This window comes from Leptosomus discolor, chromosome 7, assembly GCF_034619465.1.
Source record: "Leptosomus discolor isolate bLepDis1 chromosome 7, bLepDis1.hap2, whole genome shotgun sequence".
Lineage (NCBI taxonomy): Eukaryota > Metazoa > Chordata > Aves > Leptosomiformes > Leptosomidae > Leptosomus > Leptosomus discolor.
This window is the reverse complement of record NC_141397.1, coordinates 5904144-5916071: the sequence shown is the minus strand read 5'-3', so window position 1 is coordinate 5916071 and position 11928 is coordinate 5904144.

Here is an 11928-nt window from a genome sequence, read left to right as displayed (position 1 = left end):
AAAGACACAACAGAAAGCTCTGCTGCCAGCTCGAGTCAGTGGGACAGAGCCAGTGAGCGGTATAAAACTGGGACGTTTTATATCCTGACGAAATGCATGGAACTTGCTCTGTATCAGAGCTTAACAGAGTCTCCTAAGAAAGACTACTTTGCAGTTCACAAACACATAGCCCCTCACAGGCCACAGTCACAAAAATGACTCTGTTTTGTAGCACTGTCACTGTCATACTATCCTGTGTGAAAAAACGTGTAAGAATGATGCTCCTTGTACACATTAGGAAAGGAGAAATAGAGGCGGAATCATGGAACCAACGCATTTCTTCCAGGGAACACCAGCTAGTCCTGTAATTTGGACACTGGGGCTTCTTAAACCCCCTTCTGACTTCTGGTCCGGGATAGCTTGATGGACATGGAAGTAGACTAGCGCACAGGACATCCTGGCGTAATCTTTTGCTTCACCACTTTTTCTGAATGGTTTGAAGGTGGGTCACTGTCTGTCTTGATCTTCAGTTCCCACCTTTAACATAAGGTTAGCTTTTCCGTGTCTCACCAAAGGGTCAGGAAGATTAAACACCATATTTAACATCATAATACATTGGCAATACTTTATATTCATACAGTGAGCACAGCTGATGCCTTTTATAGTCTTCTAGTAGAGGCACAATTTCATCAAGAAGGCTGAGGATACTTTAGCCACTGTGCATTTGGTGTGTAAGGGTCTGAAGAACAGAAGCTCTCTAGCTGTGGTCCTGTTGCCATCACAGGAGACAAATGAAGAGGTACCTTTACATCATGGGACTGGTCACGGTGGTGAGAGAAGGACGCACCTTCCCCGTGTGGAGTGACTGTTTCTGTGCAGCAGCACAAACCCGTGCATCTCTGTCTTCAAGGAGGGAGGGAGTTTTGTCCAAGTCTGCCATAAACAACCGTTTCACAATGATGTTCTGAGGGCTGATGTGTACAGATTGCTCTGAAGACAGAAATCTTATTGACAAGTGCTGCTGTTACCAGTGAGTAATAGTTTAAAAATTACACATTATTTATTGTGAAATCCTTCTTAAGAATATTTCATAAGTAATCAGAATAGGACAAAGGCACCCAAATGTCTTTCAATTAATTTAGTATCAGTAGCACGAAGAGGAATTTAACTCAAGTAGATATATATATGTGTGTGTGTGTGTATGTGTATATATATATATATGTGCCAGATCAAAGTCGGCCTTAAAATATTCAGCAAAGAATGCTATTGCTGTTGTTTGACTAAATCACTGACTTTTACACAGATGCACACATTACTGCATTTCTATGTGCCTACTGTGTGTTGAAAATTTTGCTGGTACCCACTTTCATCCTTTACTGGATTTGCATGTGTAGCAAAGAATAAGAATACTTGATAATTCAGGGACTGATAACAGGATATTCAACGGGTTTGTCTCTTCATCACCAGTTCTAACAAACATCTGCCAATAGGCCTTGTTTGTAAATACTTTTCAGGGTCTGTGTGAGGGAAACAGCCTAGTTCCTAGGATTAATCTCAAACTGAGTCACACAGTAATAGGGTCGCACAGGGTGGCAGGAGCAGAGTATTTGTGAGTCATGACCACAGTCATGCCGCAGTGGAATTCAACAAAAGATTCCACTGATTTTATAGGTAATTTGACACTATTTGAGAATCGTTCCACTGCCCTAATGTCACAAACTCTTGGCACAATCTAAGGTTGCCATAGACTTTAGGTTGGTCTCAGTAACACGTCTTAGGAAGCGAGCAATCCATTCAGTTTACCTTCTGTTTATTGCACATCTGTAGCCCAACACAGGCTGCTCAGTTTTAAGAGGACTTATTTGAAGATACGTGTATGTATCCATATATATGTGTGTGTGTGTCATTAGCACTATTGCTCTGAAAGTAAGCGGTGTCAATCCCTCGCAAGTGACATCCTGTACAAGTGGCTTTGTGGAATTTCTGCGTCTCCTTCGTTTCTCTTTGAGCTGAGAGAGAATCGTGACACAAAGTAGGCAGATGAGGCTTGCCGTATTTGTCATGCAAGAAATACTTAGGGATTTGTAAGATTTAAGTAAGAATCACATTTTTAAGTCATCCAAAGTGTATCTATTTTGTTGCATTTATTATGTAGCTCAATACTTAGCCTCTGGACAGATGTTCAGTTTGCAGACAGCTGTGTTAGGTTAAGATGTTACTATCTCCAGCTGTTTGCTGCCAGCATGTTACTGAAGACCTTTTCCATACAGTTCTGCACGGCTTTACTTGGGTTTCTGAGTCGAGCTAGGGCAAGGACATTTGGGCTTGTTCAAACCATCGGCGTTGGCCATTGCTGGTAAGATGTGCTGGAGGACGTGAAGTATTGCTCCTACGGTGTCTTCTGATGGGGGCCCAGGGGTGGCAGCTTCACACGGGTGAAGCCCAAGCCTTCTGGGAGCATCTTTGGTTGACAGACCAAATGCCCCCCAGAAAGGCATCCATCTGCAGTCTCCTACACACTATCGATTACAAATAGATTGTGGATAATCATCTCCTTCATGCGTCTTCGGTAGAGATGAGATCTGGGGTATGTAGGGAGCAATTCAGGCACCTAAACTAAGGTATCTGTTGCCATTTCAACTGCCTAGGCTGTTGCAGTGTGGATGTCTTTGATATCTTAGGGTTAAGCTGGCAGTAGACACCTATTTTTAGTAATCAGACTTTTTCCCTCAGTGTTGAATAGCTCTCACTGACAGAAGATAATTGTTTTCTTTGGAGAGCTACTAGAAAGTTTAATACAGCACAGCCTGAACCCAGTGAGCTACAAATTCAAGGATTACTTTAATGATGTTTAAATAATTGGAAATCCTGAATTCTTTGTGAGGAAGATTCTTAAGAGAGAGAGCATTATAAAACGAATGTCTCTATAGACATAATAAAATATTTCATTATTCAAACCTTTTCCTAGAGCAAGTTAAAACTCCCTCAGTCTTCCTTGGTTAGAGTCCTGGAGATCTGTTTCTCATAATGTGATATTTAGGAGCGGCTATGAAATGTCAATATTAATGTTTGTATCATTGTAATTTTACAGACAATAAGAAAAAAACCAAAACACCACAAAAGCTGATTTTTTTTCTCAGTGTCTCCTACATGACTGGCAAAGTGATCTATCTGATAACAGGGTGAAACAGAAGTGTATAGTCACCACAGAATTTTGTTGAGATTGTCATATAAAAGCAAACGGCCCCTAAAGTACTGGTTTACACTTCTCTCATGAGAGACGGGTCAGGTTTTTTCGGCAGAACTCTTTGCTTCTGACAGAGCACTTGTTACCTTTACCCTCTGGTTTGGATGTGTAATGGTGGAATCCACTGGAGTGTGCGTCTAAAAGCTGATGAAAGAGGTGTAGATTTTACACATTTATTGTCCATTGCTTTCTCTATACACATTTTTGTTCTTTGAATAGAATTCAGAAAGGTGAGGGACAGTCCTTAACTTTTCAAGCGAATGACTGAGTCTTAAGTAAGTGATTCCACATGCTGGTTGGGAAGGAGTCTTTATATTAGCCCTTCACTGTGCTAAACCTACAAATCATGCTTGTAAGACCTTTTCTTTCTGTTTCTGACCTATCACTTTAAATTAAATATATCTATTTTAGCTGCAATTTAAAACAAATTGTCCCACAGTCTGATGAAGACTACTTACTTTCAGTGCCAGAAAAGGGCATATGTCACAAGAAGCAGTCTGCACACGTACTTCACTGCTGCTTATTTGACAGATGACCTTGATGTGAATCTCCACTGGGGGTTGAGGCTGCTTATGTCCATGTTTGGTTCAGGTTGTCTTGTTACTATTTTCTTCAACTAGGGCAAAGGTACAAAGTTCTTCTAATTTTTGTCTTGATGCTTCTCAGCACCATCCAAAAAAGAACAATTTTGTTTTTCAAGGGAGGAATTTGAGGCCAGAACTCTCACTTACTGTACACTTGTTTTCGATGTTTTACAAACACCCAACATCCAGATCTCTCAGGCTCTGCTAAAATAGAATAGACTCAAGAGGTACAAAGAGGCTGAGGAAGCTACTGTATATGCCCATATCTGGCTATCTCTCTAAAAGATCAGCAAGAAAAAGGTTGAATTAATATGCGTACAGTCTTTGGGTCCCACGTGTTTCTCACTCCAAAGTATAACCATGAAATAACATTCTAATAAATGATATAGCCCACTATGGAGAAGTGGGCCAAGTCTTTAAGACACTTGTTCCAGCATGCCTTCTGCTTTAGGCACCACAGGACATGCAGGGATTGAATAATTAAGTTCCAGAGAACCATGGAGAAGTAAGGCTGTGCTATTACGAGAGTGCAGATTATGGCTGTGGACCAAGAAGGATATCATTGAGTTTTCAACATAAAGCAACTGCAAATACTTCTTATAAAAAGTTCTGTGTATTCTCCTTCCTTCTTCTTGTCCCTTTCTGCCCCCTGCCTATAGCCTGTCAACACTTAAGAGTAAGTACAAAATAATTTTTGAGTATTTATATGCAAATTGGTTACTACAGCACTTAAATTTAAAATGACTCACATAATAACTACGACATTTTTATTTTGGGGGCATGAGCAACGCATATAATAAAGGAATGCAGCTCTTAATTCATTGTTTCATGTCACGAATTATCATTTCTATACCTATAGCACCTATAAACTGAAGCAGGAGGGTGACCAGATTAGCAATGGTGTTTTATTCCAATCACAGTGAGTTCAAGTCCTTTGGAGGAAAAATATTCTCTTCAATATAAGAAGATGTTTTCTTAAAAATTTTCCCAGTGCCTAAATGTTCAGGAAGCTTGAGTTACATGGTATTTTTCTTAATTTTTAAGTAAATCTGCAATCTCCACAATCATTTAGGATGCTTTTTTTATGATAGTGTGTGTATGGTGTTTCACACTGTGATGACAATATTAGAGACACATTTGGTGGCTGCTTAAAACCTCACCCAGACAGCAGCTGAAAATGACACATTTCACACTGTTGCAAAAGGAGTTGCCGAATCAGTGGGCTTCTCGGAGGGCCACTGACTGGACTGAAATACCTCTTTTAAAATTGCCTTCAAAGCAAGAATCTGTGGCACTTTTTAAGGCTTTGTATGTTGTTGCTAAGGTTTTATTCTAGAGGTGGAAATTCGTGCAGTTTTCTTTGTTTCTTAGTGTTTACTCTGTTTCCATTTTGTTGCATTCTTGTGTCATGATTCAGCCCCTAGAAATAGCCATATTCTTCTGGGCTTCTAATACTCTAACATCTTGGCTCTCACAGCAAACAAACTTATTTAGCACCAAGTTGCCCTGCCTACAAAAAACATTTCTGAAGTTTTTGTGAGTTGGAGTTGCATTAATCTGAATGATAGACTCTCCTCAGCCTGCTTAGCATTATACCTCATTCAATAGACAGTTTAATGGATGATCCACAGCAGTACATTACTTTTTTGAGCTCTGGGAATTACTCTGTGCAGCCCAAGATTGGGGACTGGATTTGGTGGCTGAAATCCAAAAGCTTTTTCCTGTTTTTTTTCTTTTTTTATGCACCAAATGTTGCCTCTTGCCAAGTGGGATCTTTTCCCCATCTGCTGAAGGGTTTTCTGCCCTTGGTAAAAATATTCAGTTTTTCTGGCTCCTTTAGGCTCACACCAGTGTAAAACAGAAGTAACATAAGTTAGCATTAATGGCAGTAAGCAACTGAAGTCAAAGGCATCAGGGAATCAGACCTCTAGGTGTGAAGGACCAGGAGAAGGCCTGTCTGCGCCTGGAGTGGCTTAATATAATCCCCATTGCCTCCATCGCCTTTTAGTAAGTGATGTCTCATTTAAAAATGATTGGGAGATCTTTTGCTGTGATGCTTTCTTGACCACCATGCCAGCTGCCTTTGAAAAGCTGGGAGAGGAGTATGCTATGATGGGAGCCTTTGAAAGCAGCATTTATTTCATATCTCTGAGGACTCTTGAGTATAAACCCCTAGTTTTCAGCGTGGAGTGTGCCAGGAAAGCAGCATGATATGTCCATTAATACTGCCCAAAGGCACGGCCGCAGCTTGATAAGCCCTGACCTTCACAGAGCGACAATGTGAGCGAAAGGAGAACCGGCTGTAGATGGGACGGGCTGGTGACAGCTGAGCTTGGCCAGGCACAGCTGGCTGCCCCAGAGGTGGAATGGGCTGGGACACCAGGCACACCAAGCTGATGTGCTGGGATTTGTGGAGCTGCTGAACTGAGTACTGAACTTGCCACAGCTCAGTCCTGAGAAGACTTTTGTCTTGAGTCCATAGAGTTTAGATCTCCTCAGTGGGAGAATATGCATAGAAAAGGGCTCATGTGTATAAACGTGGATATACTGGAATGTAATAGATGTATGTTAGTACATGAAATGCACAGGCTCCAAGGAAATTACTCCAGTAGTTACTCCCCAATAACTGGAAAAATGTATTAAAAAATCATTTTGTGTGGATATTTGTGTCACAACACATTTCAGAACAGCTGTCATAACACTGGGACTTTACATCCAAAAATATACTCAAAAAAATCCCTTTCTTCTGGCAGCAAATGACTTAAAACCAGAGACTGCAGTGCACAGAGGCATATTCCAAAAGCACATGATATAAAAAAACTTCTGGTTATTACTGGGTTAATCAGCACTGTTCTGGGAAGTACCAAAAATTGCATGTAACTGTTTCAAAAATCACGGGGATATTTTGAACATTTCCACTGGGTCAAAGCAAAAATAACTATACATCCTTTTTAGGTGATTATATTCAGGAGACTGGTCTTGCTAGAGTGACTTAACACATCCATTATTGCAATTATAATTTAGTGATAATTACTCTGTAGAATTCCAATGTTCTATTACCTCAAGTGAGAGCCCGTACAGAAAGCCAGCGTCCGGCATCTCTAGGGCCTTGGAAAGAGTGCCTGTGATTTTATAATTTCCAGGCTTGTTACATTTAGTTTGGGAGACGCTGTACCTGCATTGTGTAGGTTAAAGCCCTCTCTTTGCTGATTACAATGAAGCACTGTCATTGACATATCGGCTCCAATACATCTAATTAACATGGAATATGTGCTGGATAAGACAGATGACTTCCTTACACAAGTTATAAACGCTTGTAGGCATTATGCCAAAACTTTAAAGCAATTTGTTTTATGAAAGTCTATTTAAAGTTCCCTTTCAAACAAAAATGCCCCCAAACACAAAACAAACAAACCCCTCACACAACGCACGTCTTCAGAATCAGAATATCAGCCCTCTGTAATCAGCATGTGACCAAATCCATTTTTGCAAACAGCATTCCTTCGTAAAGCATGATGACTGAACTGAAAGATAAGGCCTAAATTTCTGTTTAGAAAATTGCACAACAGTGTAAAAGGCAAACGGGCTTTAATTTCCCAAGACTACATTATTTTCTGTTTTCTAGTTCTCAAATGTGGCCCCACATTGGAGAAAGGGAGACAAATATTAGCCACCTAGAAAATGAAGGAAATAACAGATGGAGAGCCAAAGCTGCCTGAGGTTAGTGGAAAACTCTCAGTAAAATTCAAAGTGCTGTCAATTCAGGACAATGTCTTCTACGTTGCTTCACAGTATTGTACTTTTTTCAGTTCAGTTTAGTGGAGGACCATAAATAAATTACCAGCAGGCTGTATACAGCCCCAGTCCCAGCCAAATGGTGTGCCAAGTCCTCCACATTGCTCTCTGGTTGTTTTGAGGGGGATCTTTAAAACAGTTTACCAAATCTGGTGATAGTTTGAACAGCCAAGAGGAATCTCTGAGTGGTATGAATGGATCAAGAGGCACTGCTGAGCGATCCTTCTTCCCATTCAGCACTCAGCTGCTGACATAATGATTTGAGGCTGTAGTCGTGATACTACAGAGACCATGACCAGTGCAGGAGTTCAGACAGACCTGCAGCCCATTTTAGGACTGAGAGGATACAAACAGGAGGTAACAAAACTGTCCTTCTTCCCATGTTTTGGTCTCTGAATGTCAGCATCAAGTCAGGATAAGTCTTGCATTTGTCCATGGAGATGACTCAAGACATGCATACTGTAGGGATGTGGTACTTCTGTAAGGTCCCTTTCTGGCTCTGACATTAACCAGCTTTTGAACCCGTGAAAGAGATAAAATAAACCACATAAATGTCTGTATTTGCCTTCACAAGAAAAGAAATCAGCCAAATACTTGATTTTTCACCTTATTTTTCCATGAGGAGCTAGGACCTAGGTGAATTGTTTCACTTTCCCTCCTGTGGCTCTGGGAAGGAGGTGTGGGTAGGAGGACAGGCTTGTCAGCCTAACACTGTTACCTGCAGCCTGGTTTTGCCTGCAGATGAAATGACAAAGATGGGCTGTTTCAGCTCATTCCCAGCTCTTGCATGCACAGCTGCTTGTTGTTGCCAAGTACGGTTGGGTGTGAGGACAGCAAGCTCTTTTTTTTTGTCCAGGCTTCTCCTCGTGCCTACTCTGATCCTAGCCCCTATCCCTCCTCTGAGAGCAAGAGGAAAACTGCTGGAGGAAGAGGAAGGGCTCTTCCTATCATGGCAGAGGAACACCATACCATCAATAAAGGAGGAGAGCTGAAAGAGAAAGAAAGGAGCTACGGCTTTGAATGATAGTCACCCAAAATCTGACCGACTCTTTTCATCATGCCCTCACCTTCACCTCATGGGAGGATCTGGTTTGCTATCTTTATAAACCTTGGCCATCACAAGTGTGATGTTGACGTTCTCATTGTGGCAAAAGTCAGCCTTGCCTGCACTGATAGAGAGATCTAAGACAGTTCTGCAATAGACCTTGGTTTCCAAAAAATATTGAGCTACAACACTTGGAGGGCCTTCAGGTTATCCAAAAATAACTAATATTTTTTTTTCAAATGTTGATGTGCCTTTGTTCAATGACAGATTTCTGGAGGCAAATGCTACAGAATAAGCTAATGAGCCATTTCTTGCAACACTTGCAGTTTGGGTTCAAACCGGAAAGCACAGATCCAAGTTCTGCTGCCTTGGGGATTTTTTTCAATGTGAGGTTTGGATCCAGCCCACTACAAAGAGCCACTATACATGCAGAATTTTGAGATTGCTGTAGGTTTGGACTCTATCCACTGTCAAAGTTCAGAAGGTTTTGTCTGGGTATTTCCTGGCCTATCTCCGTTTTAGTTTTGGGAACAAAAAACCCCAAATACACATACGAAAGAAAATCCCCTTGCAAATAAGCAACTTACCTATCATGTGTAGAAACGATTTCAGGACTCCCAGCCCTCCAGGTAGTTACTCATGCACTGACACCCATTGTTTTCAGTGGGCTCCATGTGTGAATAATTACGCACCTGGGAACAAGCATTTGCAGGGTCAGGCTGCTGCGAAATAATACGCTGATGAAAACTTAAAAGGTAGCTGTAACACTTGATTGGGTTGGTGTAGACTGTTAGCAAAGAGGCTGTCTGGAGGCAAGCTATTGTCACTCTGATTTGAAGAAGCATTTTTTAAACAGTTAACATTTCTCTGGGTTTCCAGGGCACCTCCTGCTCCCTCTTCTAGGAGGAGACAGCTTGCAAATGCATGTTAACAACTTCAGATGCTACAGATGAATTTTACAGCCCTCAGTGCTGGTTATTCTCACCTCATGAATCCAGAAGTGTCTATGAATTTGAAGGATTGTTTGGGGGGGGATGATCTCATCTCCCAACTTTACATACTCTGTAGTTTCATTTTCCCCTGCAGCTCCTTCCATGCACTCAGCTAGCAAGCCAGGCTTTCCAGAAAAGGACAAACTACTATTGCTTTCCTTCCTCTTCCTCTCTTTACTCTTGCTGCTTGTGTACATCATCTCACTGTGGGGCAATAGTTTTTGTCCACGGATAGTAGTTATTTCCTATGTTTTTAATTTTTATGTACCTTTTGTGTTCTCAAAAGCAGAATTTTACTATTCCACAGATCAAATAAATCCCAGGCTTTCAAAAATGATACAATGGAAGCTTCAGCTTCACGAGCACAGCTGCTTGTGAGGCTTTAATTGCCAGCTTAGCAAAGGGGCTGAAAATGTCTAGCCAGTGAAATTGCAGTAAATTTGAGAGGTCAGAGCAATAGAGAGCATGCCTGTCTTCCACAGGGTCGAGCATAAAAGGCTAGGAAACATTCCCATGAAGCATATGGTATGTGATGGGTGACCAGTCATGTTTCCATTTTTATTGTAGAAATAATGGAAAGTTAAACAATACTTATTCCTTTTGTTATTAAATCCTTTGCTGGTGAGCCTTTTACCATTATTTTGTATATGTTTTTTGTTGTTTTCCAAAAGTTAAAGGAGAAATTTTTTAAAATGGTTTGTGTTCTTCCAAACATTTTTTTTTTTTGTCTGCGTGAAGCTCAAGAAAACTTTGCAGGTGTCAAGAACTGGTTCTGGAAGTTCAAAACAGTTGATGGATCAATTATAAAAGACCTTAATCAGAGTTGCGAAAAATCTCCTCAAAACTTCCCTGTAGCCCAAATTTTATATTCCTATTTCAAAGCATGAATGTCAGAGTGATTCTCAACAAGAGTTCATCAGGCCTTATTTCACAGGGACAAAACAACGTTTTTCCTCCCGAGAGCTTTTCTTGCAAAGAAATACAGTATTTTGTTAGTTTGAAAAAAAAACAACCCAAAAAAAACCCCCAAAAAACCACAAAACAAAACAAAACGAAACAAAAAAACCCAAAAAATGGGTCATAGGAAAAGAGAAAAAAATGGAAAATTACAGCCCCAAATGGTTAATGATTTACAAGCCTATAAGCAGCTGGCAAGAGGGTCAGATACTGGGGTATGTTATTGCAGTTTCAGTAATAGGTGGTATTATTAGCTCAGCCTGTAACTGGTATTCTTATGGGATGTCAAATATGGGATGTTACAAAAATATTTCATTATATAATAAATGGGCTTCTCTGGACTAAATCTCTCAACCTTTTGCCGCTGACTCATCAGTTGTTTCTGAAACGCTGTGTCTTCGACAGTGCTACAGAGACTGCCAAAAGCTGGATCGGCCAGTGCCAGCTGTTAAGGGTATTTGTGATACGAATGTATTCCCCAAGGGCGCTTGCTTTATTTTAATTTTCACTATACCCCAGTTATGTGTTCATTCAGGTTGTCTGTTTTGTGCACTTAAGGGCAATGCAGTTCAGGAGGGCTTTGAAAAGAAGTGTCTCATAGGTCAAGATAAATAATTACATTAAGAAAAACCTTAGCTCGAATTTTTGCTGTGGCTTATTACCTATATTTAATAATGACCTGAAAAAAACAGCAAAAAGCAAAAAAGACAAGCACCACCAACAAAACAACCCACTACTGTAACAATACTTCGGTTTAGTTAGAATACAGCAAAGATGTAAAAACTATTTAACGTTGATTTTACAAACAATAGAGAATATTATAACATTCTGTATTTTATTATGTTATGAAATGCCTGTGTGATGGTTTTCTCACTTTCGAATTGTTTGGAAAGGGATAGAAGAAAGAGAAATCGCGAGGCCTGTAGTACTTCTGAGTGTCCGACTGAAAACTGTCAACATATAGCTGGCACTATCTTGGACGCCAATGAGCAGGCACACACTTTTAATGACTGTCAGCCAAAGAAGGGAGAATAAATGACAAAACATTTTGACTGCGTTGGATCAGTGAAAAAAGCAAACACTTCATTTGACCATCAGTCTGTGGGATTCATTGTCACAGCATGCCAAAGCTTCACCCAGGTTCGAAAAGAGAGTAGTTAATTCAGGGAAGAAGAGTCCAGCAGGGGCTATGAAACATGAAGTAAAAACTCTTCCTCAAGAACTCCTTAAAGGCATCATCTAAGCAACGTGTTGTGTGAGAAATATCCCAGCATGCTTCTCCTGTTCTTATACAGGAACAGGAGCGGGGAGGGTGCTGCTCTTCCCAGC